The sequence below is a fragment of the Dasypus novemcinctus genome, chromosome 12, assembly GCF_030445035.2.
Source record: "Dasypus novemcinctus isolate mDasNov1 chromosome 12, mDasNov1.1.hap2, whole genome shotgun sequence".
In the NCBI taxonomy this organism is placed as follows: Eukaryota; Metazoa; Chordata; class Mammalia; order Cingulata; family Dasypodidae; genus Dasypus; species Dasypus novemcinctus.
In genome coordinates, this window is record NC_080684.1 from 88,369,738 (window position 1) to 88,383,881 (window position 14,144).

General features: G+C 38.9%; 1 non-coding gene across 1 annotated transcript; it reads right to left on the minus strand.

Moving 5' to 3' along the window:
* Positions 1-1,994: 1,994 nt before the first annotated feature.
* LOC101437433 (uncharacterized) lies at positions 1,995-8,629 on the minus strand. The gene is made up of 2 exons (XR_009188330.1): positions 8,491-8,629; positions 1,995-2,473 (listed from the first exon to the last, which is right to left on the minus strand). It is a non-coding gene; the product is annotated as an uncharacterized protein (transcript).
* Between the last annotated feature and the right edge of the window lie 5,515 nt (positions 8,630-14,144).

Consider the following 14,144-nt stretch of genomic DNA (forward strand, 5'->3'; position numbering starts at 1 on the left):
GGGATTGGGCAGAGGGAGATGAGCTGCTTTGAAGGCCCAAAGATAAGCCTCAGCCAACTGCTGGAGAATTCTGGAGCTAAAAGGTACTCACCTGAAGAAATAGACAGGCCTTTCTGCAACCACCTCATGAGCTATTCAGGAAGTTGTGGGACTTTGAACAAGGCTGCTCTCTGCAGGTAAAGCAATCCCTAGAGAACACACAGACCGACAGCACTCCTAGCACAAGGACAAGTCTTTCTTGAGAGGAAATGTAGGTGACACATTCCACACCAATCAGGATGTATATTTTTCACAATGGGTCAACTTCAAAGTAAGAAAACTTATTTATCTTAGAGAAAGTCACAGAGAGTCATCACTTACTGCAATAAAGATGGAATTTTTACTATAGGTAAAATTTTATTTTGATAGCAGTAAAATGAATTTTTCACCTTCATGAGATCATTGTCCTATTGGAGACTTGGGTTGAAATCCTGCCTCTTTTTCAGTAGCCAAACCAATTGGCATGGGTGCTTCTCAAGTAGGAACCACTGCACTTATCCACAGCAGTGAAGGTCCACCCCGTGTGCTACAAACTGGTCCCAGTGGACAGGTCTTCTGTTTCTGCAAAGAGTAAATAAGCCCCAGCCCTTCTTCTGGAAAGCGATAAGGAGCTTCTCACTGGTATCTACAAAATGGATCATCAAAGCTCACAAATTTGCTATTCATATACTAAATTTAAAGGTAAAATTTGGAAATGTCAGTTTAGGAATGAGAAATAAAACTACCATCTAGCAATTCAAGGATGAAACTAGTTCACAGTTAGAAAACAATAATTTTAACCCATAAAGTATTCATCCTAAAAAATTTAGGAATTCAAATTCTTTGAGGAAGTTACGCATGTAGACTTGAAGTTCTGATTTAGTGTTTAGGAACTCATTTTCTAATTTCTTTAATTAAAAAAAAAATTCATTTAAAAGTTGTCAAACTTCCAGTTCTACATAAAAACCCCTGCAACTAGCAGCCGTGGCAAACTTAATCATTTGGGGACTAAGCAATGTTTTGTTTTGTTTTTTCCAAGAAAAAAGTATTCAATATAATAGTAGCTATAAAATTGGGTCCAGAGAAGATAAATCTCATTATCAAAGTCACAGTAAATAAAGGAGCAGCAAACAGCAAGCACTCTACAGAAAACTCCTTCTACTTCAGAAACCTGGGCCTTTCCTTTCACTACAGTAGGCTACCACTCATCTCTGCCAATGACAGAATCAGAAAGCCTCTTTGTGTGGGAAGCATCTTTGATAAGGCAAATGACATGGCAGATAAGGCAAGATGGCATGGCAACAGAGAACAAAATCAAGAATCATGTATATAAAGCTGGAAATAAGCCATTTCTTTTAGTTTCTTTATACTGCTAAACTGAAAAAGGCACTGATTATGGAGAGTGAAACAAAGGGGTTTTATTGGCATTTAGGGATTTGATATTTAAGGTTTCAACATTGACCCAAAAGAGCCATGTCATGTAGCCAACTGGTTAAGGAATAAGCATAGACATTATCTTGAAGTTTGCAGAATTTGGGAAAGCATCATTTGCAAGAATAGCCCTGAAAAATATCCAACTACTCTATAATTACTTTCGTTCTGTATTTATAGACTCAGTAAAGATGAACTGTCATTTCAGTTTTTCAATTATGTAAAAATATATTTTATCAGAAAAATTATACCAAATTATTCAAATTAATTTGAATAAACGTTTGCACATTTGGAAATTCATTCATGTGCTATTTACTGCCTGCCATGTGCCTGGCACAGGAAACAGGTAATAGAAATTAATTCAAATTTGCTTTCTCAAATTTGGAAGTACAAAACTTATGACAGTCCAAAGGGCTTTATAATTTTGTTACATACATAATTCCAAAAGAACCTCAAACTTGAAATGTTCCAACTTACTATAGTTTAAGTACAAATAGTAAAATACTTTCCGAAAGTTAGAGAAATATTATGTTCACACCTAAACATTCATTGTCAATGTCATTTATTACAGTTAATTTATAATTTCCATTCACCATTACATTCAAAGCTTATTCAGAAAAATAAACCAGAATTATAAAGATAGAAGACTTTGTAAATACTCTATCTCAGATAATAGACAAGACTATCTTCCAAGCCACATTCAGAAGCTGATGATATAAGCTTTGGCAGTTTTCAAGAAATACTGGCCAAAAAATAATTAAATCTCATCGTATCCATTAATATCTACTGAACACTTCCTCTTGCAGTTAACATTGTATTACATACTTAAGGACACGTACTTTGACTTTCAATAAATTTTAAAAAAATACATATTGAAGATTTACAATATTCTTCACAGAATTCTTGGCATAGTTGAATTTTGAGGTTACTACTGCTGAGAAATTTGAGGTTTGTGTTGTCTTTCCGTTAGTCCCAAAAGCTCCGTTTTGAGTTCTCCAGGTTTTGGTGGAATTTCAGGTATTGTCTAAAAAAAAAAAAAAAAAAACTTAGGTGACAGTGCTTTTTCAGACCATAATTAAATGTGACCTGAAAGATTTCAAAGGAAGCAAAGAATAAAAAAAGGGAAAAGTCCCCTGCTACTCAATCATAAATCGTAACTATGAGAACCTGTGCTTGATCTAAGTCCCTTTCCAGCATGGTATTTATATGATTCTACCAGCCTGGCAATGTCCTAAATACTACAGGACTTACAGAGGGATGGTTTGCATCAACAGCAACTGACAGATCCACAAATTTGAATAAACCTTTCCACATTTGGAAATTCATTCATATGCTATTTACTGACTGTCCGCCATGCACCTCAACAGGACACAGGTATTAGGAATTAACTGATTAAAAAATAATTAGATGTCTACTAGGTGAAAGATCTAAAGTAGTGAGCAAAAAAATAAAAAATCACTACCTTCAAGGAAGGTGGTCAGCAAAAGCCTACAAAAGTAAGTTTTCTTTGTAAATAGCTTTACTGAGATGTATTTCACATATCATACAATTCACCCATCTACAGTGTACAATTTAATGACTTTTAGTATTTCCACAGTTGTGTATCCATCACCACAATAAATTTTACAGCATTCTCATCCCCCCATAAAGAAACCCTATACCCATTTAGCAGTCACTCCCTGTTTTCACCCAACCTCACCAGCCCTAGGCAACTACTAATCTACTTTTTGTCCATATAGATTTCCCTATTTCGGACACTTCCTATAAATGGAATGAAATCACACAATATGTGTGGTCCATTTTTTGTGACTGGCTTCTATCACTTGGCATAATGTTTACAAGGTTCATCCATGTTGTCACATGTTATCAGTACTCCATTTCTTTTCATTGCCAAATAATTTTCCATTGTATGGATATGCCATATTTTACTTATCCATTCATCAGTTGACCGCAGCCATGAACATCTGTTACAAATGTTCGTGTAAACATGCATTTTCATATCTCTTTGGTATTCACCTAGAAGTGGAAGTGCTGGGTCATTTGGTAATATATGTTTATTTGAGAACTGCCAGACTATTTCCCAAAGAGACTGCACCATTTTATCAGGAGTATCTGAGGGTTCCAATTTCTTCATATCTTCACCAATATTTGTCATCTGCTGTTTCAACTTTAGCCATTTTAGTGGGTATAAATAAAGTGGTATCTTGTTGTGGTTATGACTTATATTTCTCTGACGGCTAATGATGCTGAGCATCTTTTCATGACCTTATTGGCTGAGCAGGTGACTGCAGAACAAAAACATGAAGGAGGATGAGGGAGCCAGACATGCAGATACCTAGGAGTGTTTTAGGCAGATGGAACCCCAAGTACTAAGGACCGGAAGCAGAAGGGTGCCTTTCTGTTCAAGCAAAGTAAGGTGGTCAGTATAGTGGTACAAAGTGATCAAGGGGAGGTTAGGAGGAGATAGAGTAGAGATTTTAAAAAGGGTGGGAAGAAGCGGAGATAAAGCCTCCAATAGCTTTTATTCTGAAATGAGAAGTAGTGGGGAAATTTTGAGCAGAGAAGTGACATGATCTGACTCAAGCATAAAAAAGATGACTGGTAGCTTTGATGCAACTAGACTATAGGGGATTAAGAGTAGATCCTAAATGACCAGTTAGGAAATTATTACGATAACTAAGGTAAGACATGGCAGTGGCTTGAATTGGATGGCAGCAATGGAGGTGATAAGATTCTGAACGTATTTTTCACATTGAGCCAGTGGGATTTGTTTCTTTTCACATTCTGCCAGTGGGATTTGTGCAATATGAAAGAAAAGTTAACGATGACTCCTAGGCTTTGGAAGAATGGAGTTGCCATTTACTATGGTAGGTTAGACAGCAAGAATAGGTCAGTGGGGGGAAGATCAAGAGCACACCTTTGAGCATGCTCATTGGACATTGAAGTGGAATTATCAAATATGCAGATAATAAGTTTGGAGTTCAAGAGAGACAAGAGGAGATCACCCAGAAAGTGAGAGTATTCCACTGTGTCGCATGCTGCTAATGAATCAAGAGAAAAAGGACTGATAACTGACCCATGGGATTTAACAACATGGAAGTTACTGGGGTCCTGAAGAGGTATTTCAATGAAGTGGTGGGCTGGAAAGTCAGATTAGAGTGTACTGTATTTACATGCGTCCACCTCCAGGCCTTTGGCCATCACTCTGGAATGCTTCCCGAAGCCATTCCCCAAACTACCTCCCATACTGACATTACCAAAGTCTCATGACCCACCTCAATGCCACCTCAATTTAAGCTGAAATGTGTTACTCCACTTCTACCATACCCATCTCTGTTCAGAGTTAACCCATAAGACCCTTTATAATGATTTGTAGGCATATCTATTTTTCATATATCAACTTATACTGTAAACTCCCTAAAGACAGGAATCACGGCTTAATCTCTTCCTTATTTCCCAAAACCCTATGAGAATACCCCACGTTATAAAAGGCATTTAATAAATGTGCTGAATGAAAAAAGCCACAGGCCCTGCTAACGACGCTTAAGACTAGAGATAAATTTGTTGGTCAAATTATTGTACGTAAAACTGCAAGGTTATTCTGACACAACTACAATCAGATCAAAAACCGTCAACAGCTTTCCAATGCCAAAAGTTCAAACACCTTGACCTGGCTCATTTTACCCTTTTATCTCCTAATAACTAATTAATCCGGACAGAGTGTAAACTATAATGCAAACTGTAGTCCATGGTTAGTAGCAATGCTTCAACATGTGTTCATTAATTGTAACAAATGTAGCACACTAATGAGGGATGTTGTTGATGTGGGAAAGTGTGGGAGCGAAGGGAGGGGGCATATGAGAATCCCTTATATTTTTTTATCTAACATTTATATAATCTAAAGCTTCTTTAAAAATAAAAAACAATTAGTAATAGTTTAGGAAGGAGTGTGGGGTTTGGAGCCGGATAATAGGAGAGCTAGGAGCAATGTACTGCATAGCATTGTTCTCATTTTGAGGTGAAAATGATATTCTGAAAATTCAAGTATGGAAACTGGAATAAAAGCCAATTTGTCTGAAAAACCTCCTCTCTTAAAACCTGTCCTAAAAATTTTGAAGTTTCAATCCCTTTACTATAAGCAAAGCAGGCAGACAATAATAGGATACTTCAATTCTCTGTAAAGTATTCACAAACACTTTCTTATACATATATTCAGGCACATATTTGAAATCATTAGACTTTCCAGTACCATATAAAACTAAAATGACAGACTTTTATTATTATGCCTTCATTAAGAAGTAGATTACCATTTTTTTAATTCTTTAAAGGAGGTACCAGGGATTGGTACCAGAGATCTTGTACATTATAAGCAGACACTCAAACCACTGAGCTACACATGCTCCCGGATTACAAATTAAAAAAAAAAAAAAGTAAAACCTAAAACAAACTTTACAATTAATTGTTGGTTGGTCAATAAACTTGGTCACTTCTTATCATAAGCCCTATGACAAGGCTTCTCATCCTGTTCTCTGTCCAGGTTGCTCAGATACTTTAGAGAAGATGCAGAAGGGAAGCTCAACCAAAAAGCATATTTTTTACTCCAGGATATAGCATCTGCCTTGAGTCCTTGTCTCCTTTTCTCTTCTGATGAGCTGAGCTGGACAACTAGAAATAAGCATCCCTAATGCTTCTCCCATAAGGCAGCACTCAGCAGCCATGATGGTCTCCCCTGCTTGGGACTCCAACCAGACCTTCTAACTGCCAAGGCCTGTGGCTGTTACAATAGGAACAGTAATTGCTAGAACAATACCAAAAGATATGGGTAAAGAACATAAGTTCCTTTAACTTTAGGAAAGTGTACATTCTCCTACACAAAGCCAGCCATTCCTGCCCTTCAAGTCCCTACAACAGTACTCCACTGATAATGTCACCTGCCCAATCTGGGTGAAGTGGCCTCAGACCCTTCAGTTTGCCCCTTCTAGAGATTCTGGCTTTGTGCTGCCTCCTTCCAAGGTAGAGGTAGCTGCTGGTAACAATACTAGTAAATTCTCATGTCCTTATAATGAGACGGTAGAATCAAAGGAATTTCTCAAGATCAAATTCCAAGCATTCTTTCCTTTATAAAGCCCGCCTGATGTCTATTCCTTCACAAGATAGAACCAAACCGCATTTTTGTGGAAGCTTCTTATTCCTTTCTGTCTCTGCTAGGTATCCTTGATGCTTCCCTAGAAGTCTTAAAATTAAGACAATCTGGAATGACAAGAAAGAACTAACATAACATTGTTGGTACAAAAACTAGATACCACCTAAAAATCAATAGGGAATTGATTAAATAATTTATGGAATATTCATATTATAAAATACTACAGAAGACTACTGACATAAATAAATGTCTACCTATAGAGATGTTTCCCAAAACAAGCAAGGTGCAGAGAAATGTGTATATGAACTCCTGTTGTGTGGAGGAAAACACTTCATAAACTATGTATGTGTGCATTCAACACTAGTAAAAAATCTGGAAGGATATATACCAACCAATAAATGGTAGTTAGGCATGTGGTAGTTTGAACCTGTATGTACCCCAGAAAAACATGTTCTTAAATATAATTCAGTCCTGTGAGTGTGAAACCATTGTCAGTAGGACCTTTGGCTGAGGTTACCACAGTTAATGTGTGTCACCTCAGTCAGGATGGGTCTTAATCCTATTACTGGAATCATTAATAAGCAAATGAAATTCAGACAGACAGAGAAAGCCACAAAAGCAAGAAGTCAAAATCAACAAAACCCAGAAGAGTAGGGAAAGACCAGCAGAAACCACCACGTGCCTTGCCACTGACAGAGGAGTCAAGGATCACTGCACGTGGTCTTCGGGAAAAAAGCATCATCTTGATGATGCCTTGATTTGGGCATTTTTCAGAACTCAAAAACGTGAGTGAATAAATTCCAATTATTTATCCTGGCCCATTTCAGGAAACTAAAACAGGAGTAGATTGGAGGAAGGAGATTAAAAATGGTAGATTTTCACTTTTAACTCTACAATTTGAATTTTTTACAAAGCATTGCATATTTTAGTAAAAGGAACAACAAGAAGGAACACCAAATAAAAAGCTTGGACTTCAAATCTTGGTTTCTCATAACCTATGTCGCTTTGGAAAATCACTTTCTTCTTCAGTCTCCTCATCTGAAAATAGGGATAAATACCGCCAAAACTGTTGACTCAATTAACTGAAATTAGAAACACAAATTGTTGGAGCTCTGTAAATGTTAGTTGACCAGGGAACAAGGACAGTTTCCTACACTGTGCTCCAAATCACTCTATATGTGCCCACGGAATAATATTTAGCATACTCTTGTGATTATTTGCATGCCCTCCTCACCTCCACCTCCTCAGGACGTTAACTCCTCAAAAGTGCCTTTAATTCCCAGGATCTAATTCAATGAATGCTATTAAAATTAGTTTAAATGTCTCCCCCCTTTGAATGTATATGTTCACTCATTCGTTCAACAAATATTTCTTGAGTATCTACTACTTTCCAATCATTTTTCTAGGTAATTGAGATGGAAGGATGAACCAGTAAGTCACAGTCCCTTCACTGAGTTTACATTCTAGTGGGAGAGAAAATGAGCAAGTAAACAGACAACAGAATAAAATAATCGCACACTGTGACAAATGCTCAGTAGAGACAAAGGGCTAAGAGAGGAATAGCAAAGGAGGAATTCCCTTTTGTAATTGTCCAGAAAAGCCTTGCTGAGGGAGACATTTGAGCAGAAACCTGAAGTTTCGAAGAAGGAAACCAAGCCAAGGGCTAGAAGTACCCCAGGGAGGAGAGAAATGATTGACGGGTTTGAGAAACAGCAAGGAAGCAGACGCAGCTACAACAAAGGCAACGAGGGGGAAATCTTAGAATATGAGGCCAGCGACACCCTGGGGCCAAACTGTGTAAGATTTCCAACGCCACAGATTGTTCTAAATGCGACGGGATGCCACCGCAAAGTTTTAAGCCTAGGGCGGATGTGATCTTAATTCCCTTTTACACTCACTTTTGCTGTTGTAAGACTGGCGTGGTCTAGGGGCGGAGAACAAGGGACCCTCCAGCACTCACCAGGTCGGGCCGGTAGTATCGATGCACCACTTGGGCCCCCGCGCACATCGACAGGAGGCTGGCAGCGAACATTTTCAGGTAGGTGGGCCAGGGCACGCCCGCGGGCATGGTCGAAGGGCTGGATGGGGAGGAAAAGCGGACAGTTACAGAAGATTCCGAGCTCACGACTAAACGTAGCCAGAACTGGGGCGCTCCAGTTAGCCCTCGAGGTGCGGGGTCAGAACACCTGGATTCTCTCCATCCCCGAGCCTCGCTTTCCCCATTTCTAAAACGGGGGCCCTGATATTTTATGACGAAGGCCCCTTCCACGCCAAGATCAGCCTTCAAACGTGTATTCGTGTGGGGGGCTGAGCCCTCTGAATTTAAGGCGCCTCTAGCGGAGCAAGTGGAAGACTGACCGCGGGTGGTTTCCCTGCGCCCCTCCAGCCTTCAGGGAGAGAGGGACCGCGGGCCGCCCTTCCTCGACTCCTAATACGCGTACCGGGAGAGAGTGTAACACGCGACCGGCACCGGCCCTTTGCCGCTGGTTGCGGGGAGGGCGGAAATGCTTTGCGGAGCCGGAGCCGTCAGCGCGCGGGGGTCCGAGAATCCATGGGCTGGGCGTCCCGCCGGACGCAAAAACCCGGACACTACCGCTACGAACACGTGACCCCGGCGGAAGCCAGGGATAGGCTGGAGCCAATGTGTTATGTTTGGCCAGTTCCTGAGACTTTCTTAACCCTGGTCACCCATGCGCTGGAATCCCCTGGCGGACGCGGAAACTTGGGTTGGGCTCTCGGTTATAACATCATTTGCCCTTAACCGCACATACAGGAAGTTGCACGCGTTTACTTCTAAGAGAGAGTGCCTAGGTGAGGTTACACTCAACTGTGCGAGGTACAAGTACTGTCCTTGTGCCTGGCGGCGTCCTTTGAAAATAGAGCAACACCCCAGTCAGCTGTGGCCTTGTGCTATGGTACTCAAGAAAAAGGGAAACCTGAAACTGACATTATGTAACCCATGCGTTTTTAAGTACTGATTTTTATTAAACAAAAAGTTGCTAAGAGAGTGAATTCTGAAAGATCAAGATATGAACATGATTTAAATTTTTAACAATTTTGTGGAGGCATATATGGCACACAATGAACTGCATATATTTAAAGTGCAGTTTGATGAGGTTTGACGTATGTGTTCGTTCACATGTGAAGCCATACCACAATCAAGATCGTGAATATATCACCACCCCCCAAAGTTTCTTTGTGCCTCTTTTTTATGCCTTCCTACTACCACCACCACCCGTTTCTCTACTCATCCAGGAATCATTCTGTCACTATAGATTCGGTTGCACATTCTAGTTTTACATAAATAGAATCACACAGTAGTTTATTGACTTTATTTCACTCAGTACAATTATTTTAAGATCCGTCCACGTTGTTGTATCAATATTCACTCCCTTTTATTGCTGTGTCCATAGTACTTTTATACTTAAATTGGTTTATCTATTTACCTGTTGGTGGACATTTTTAGTTGTTTCCAGTTTGTGAGTATCACAAATACAGCTGCAATGAAAATTCACATCCAAGTCTTGCAAACATACACCTCCATTTTTATTGGGTAAACATCTAGGAGTAGCATGCTGGAGAATATGGCAGGTATATATTGAACTTCTTAAAAAATTGCCTAGCTCTTTTAAAATATAGTATATGAGAGTTCCAGTTTCTCCACATCCTTTCCAACAATTAAGTCTGATCAGTCTTAAATTTTAGCCATTCTAATAGAGGGGTAATGGTATCTCATTTTGGTTTCAGTTTGCATTTCCCTCATAATATACATCCTGTCATCTACTTACATTTTCTTTGGTGAAATGTCTGTTCAGATCTTTTGCCATTTTTTTTAGTTGTGTTTGTTTTCTTGAGTTTTGAGTGTTCTTTCTATACCTGGAGACAAGTACTTTATCAGATATATGACCTCCAAATATTTTCTCTCAAGTCTGTGGCTTGTCTTTTTCTTTTTCTTAATAGTGTCTATTGAAGAACAGATTTTTTTTATTTTGATGAAGCCCAATTTATCGTGGTTTTTTGTTTGTTTGTTTTTTTAATGAATCATGCTTTTGGTGATCTAAGAAATCTTGACCAAACCCAGAGTCACAAAGATTTTCTCATGTGTTTTCTTCTGTTTTGAAATTTTAGATTTTATATTTAAGTCTACATTCTGATTCTTTTTTATGGGGTTGAGTTTGATTTTTGTTTTGTTTTTTTAGGGATATCCATTTGTTCCAGCACCATTTGTTGAAAAGACTATTTCTTCTCCACTGAATTGTCTTTGCTGCTTGGTGGAAAATCAGTTGCCAGGGAGCATGTGTAGCTCAATGGTTGAACACCTGCTTCCCATGTTCCAGGTCCTGGGTTCAAACCTCCATACCTCCTAAAAAAATCAATTGCCCATATAAGTATGAATCTATTTTTGAACTCTGTATAGTTCCATATATGAATGGGTCTCTATCTGGACCCCACTGATAGAATTCTCTGTCTTATTGCCAGTACTACAACGTCTTGATTATTATTGTCTTATAGCGATTCTTAAAATCAAGAAGTATTAACCCTCAAATATTGTTTGCTGTTTTGACTATTCTAGATCTTTTCATTTCCCTATAAATTTTAGAATCAGCTTGTCAAATTCTATAATAATAATAATAAGCCTTCTAGGATTTTGCTGGTGATCACATTGAATCTACAGATCTGGAGGAAATCGACCTCTTAACAATTTTCAGTATTTTGACTCATGGACATAATATATCTTTCCACTTTTTTAGTTCTTAATTTCAGCAATGTTTTGTAGTGTTTAGGATACTGGCTTTACATATCTTTTGCCAGATCTATCCCTAGTTATTTTTTTTTATACTATTGTAAATGGTATTTTTTCAGATTATTTTTGGTTTATAGAAATACAATTGATTTTCCTATATTGATCTTTTATCCTGAACCTTGCTAAACTCACTTATTTGTTCTATTAATAGTAGCTTTTTTATTGATTTCATAGGGTTGTCTACATAAACCATCACATGATCAGCAAAAAAAAGATGTCATTTATTAGATTGAGGAAGTTCCAAAGGAAGTTTCCTTTTATTCCTAACTTGCTGAAAGTTTTAATCAGAAACAGATGTTGAAATTAATGCTTAATCTACCCTACTGAGTTGATTATAGTTTTGTTTTTTTTAAGATTTATTTTCTTTCTTTCTCCTCACCCCCTCATTGCTTGCACTTGCTGTGTCTGTTCGTCTTCCTTGTTTCTTTAGGGGGCACTGGGAACTGAACCCAAGACTTCTGATATGGGAGGAAGGTGCCCAATTGCTTGAGGCACCTCTGTTCCCTGCTTTGTTGTATCTCTCATTATGTTTTTCTTCCTGTGTCTCTTCTTCCCATCAGCTTGCCATGCCTGCCCATCGTGTCAGCTTGCTGTCTTACCCATCTTCTTTAGGAGGCATGATATCTCCACGCCCTGCTTTGTTGTTTCTCTCCTTGCTTTTCTTTTTGTGTCTCTTGTTGCATCAGCTTGCCACACCTGCCTGACACACCAGCTCGTTGTCTTCTATAGGAGGCACTGAAAACTGAACCAGGGACCACGCATGTGGTGAGAGCTCAATTGCTTGAGTCACATCCGCTTCCCAGATGTTGTTTTTTTTTTAACGGTTTTAAATGATCAATTTTTTCCTTACCCTCCCCTTCTCCCACCCTGCTGTTTTTGCTGTCTGTGTCCATTCGCTGTGTGATCTTCTCTCTCTCTCTTTTTGTCTTCTCATCTTTCTCCTCTAGGATTCACTGGGATTCAATCCTGGGGAACTCTGATGTGGAGAGAGTTTCCCTGTCAGTTGTACCACCTCAATTCCTGGTCTCTGCTGCACTTCACCTTGATTCTCCCCTTCGTCTCTCTTTCGTTGCATAATCATCTTGCTGAGTGACTCACTTGCATGGGCACTGGCTCACCACACAAACACTCAGCTCACTGTGCGGGCACTGGCTCACCACACAGGCATGCTTTCTCTTCTTTTTCACCTGGAGGCCCCAGGGATCAAACCTGGGTCCTCCCATATGATAGGAGGAGGCTCTATCACTTGAGCCATGTCCGTTTCCCCCTGATGTTTTTTAATATAATTTTTAAAAAGTTTTATTCATACACCATACAATCCATCCAAAGTATAGCAATCAATGGCTCTCCATACAATCACAGAGTTGTGCATTCATCACTTGTAAATGTGAGGAATAAAAGATTGATTTTCAAATATTAAACCAATCTTGTATTTCTTGGATAAACTCGACTTGGTCATGATGTATCATCCTTTTTATATAGTGCTGAATTTGATTTGCTAAATTTTGTTCAGAATTTTCCATCTATGTTTATGACAGATGTGTCTGTAGTTATCTTTTCTTGTAATGCTTTTGTAACAGGGTAATGTTGGCCTCATAATATGGAAAAGTTTGGCAGAATTGGTTATTCTTTCTACCTTAAATGTCTAGTAAAATTCACAGAAGCCATCTGGGCCTTGAGTTTTCTTTGTGGTCTGGTTTCTAACTGCAAGTTAAATTTTTTTAATAGATGTAGGGGCTATTCAGGTTATCTATTTCCCCTTGAATGAGCTTTGGGAGTTTGTATCTTTCAAGTATTTTGCCCATTTAATTTATTGCATTTATGGAAATATAGTTGTTCACATATATCTTATTATCCTCCCCCCCTTTTTTTTCTTTTAATATCTCTGTAATTATATCATCTCTTTCATTCCCCTACTGTTGTGTCTTCTTTTCTTCCTGGTCAGTCTGTCCAGGGGTTTATCAAGTTTATTGTTCTTTCCAAAGTACAGGTTTTGGTGTCATTCGATATTCTCTATTATTTTTCTGTTTACCCTTTCACTGGGTTTATACTCTATTATTTCCTTTTTCTGCTTACTTTGATTTTAATTTGCTCTTCTTTTTTTTTAGTTTCTTAAGGTGGAAGATGAGGTCACTGATTTGAGATGTTTCTTCTTTTTTAACATAGGTAGTTCTCTAACTGTCCCCTTCAGTAGTACTTTATAGACATCCCACAAATTTTCATGTTGTTTTTATTTTCATTCCGTTCCAAAATACTTCTTAATTTCTCTTTAGGTTCTTCTTTTGGGTCACAGGTTATTTAAAAGTTTAATGTTTGCTTTTCAAATCTTTGGGGATTTTCCAAAGATCTTCCTATTGCACAAGGTATTCACAAAAGTCCTGGAAAGTTCAAATACTGGTTCAAATACTGACTTATACTTTAAACAATTGATATAAATTTGTCTTTCTGTAGCTGTCCATGAAAGCCTTTTCCTGGAACCTAGAATAAAGAGGAGGCATGGTGGGAAGCGGACTTGGCCCAGTGGTTAGGGTGCCTGTCTACCACATGGGAGGTCCACGATTTAAACCCCGGGCCTCCTTGACCTGCATGGAGCTGGCCCATACACAGTGCTGATGCGCACAACGAGTGCCGCCCCACGCAGGGGTGTCCCCCGCGTAGGGGAGCCCCACGCGCAAGGAGTGCGCCCTGTAAGGAGAGCCGCCCAGCACAAAAGAAAGTGCAGCCTACCCAAGAACGGTGCCGCACACA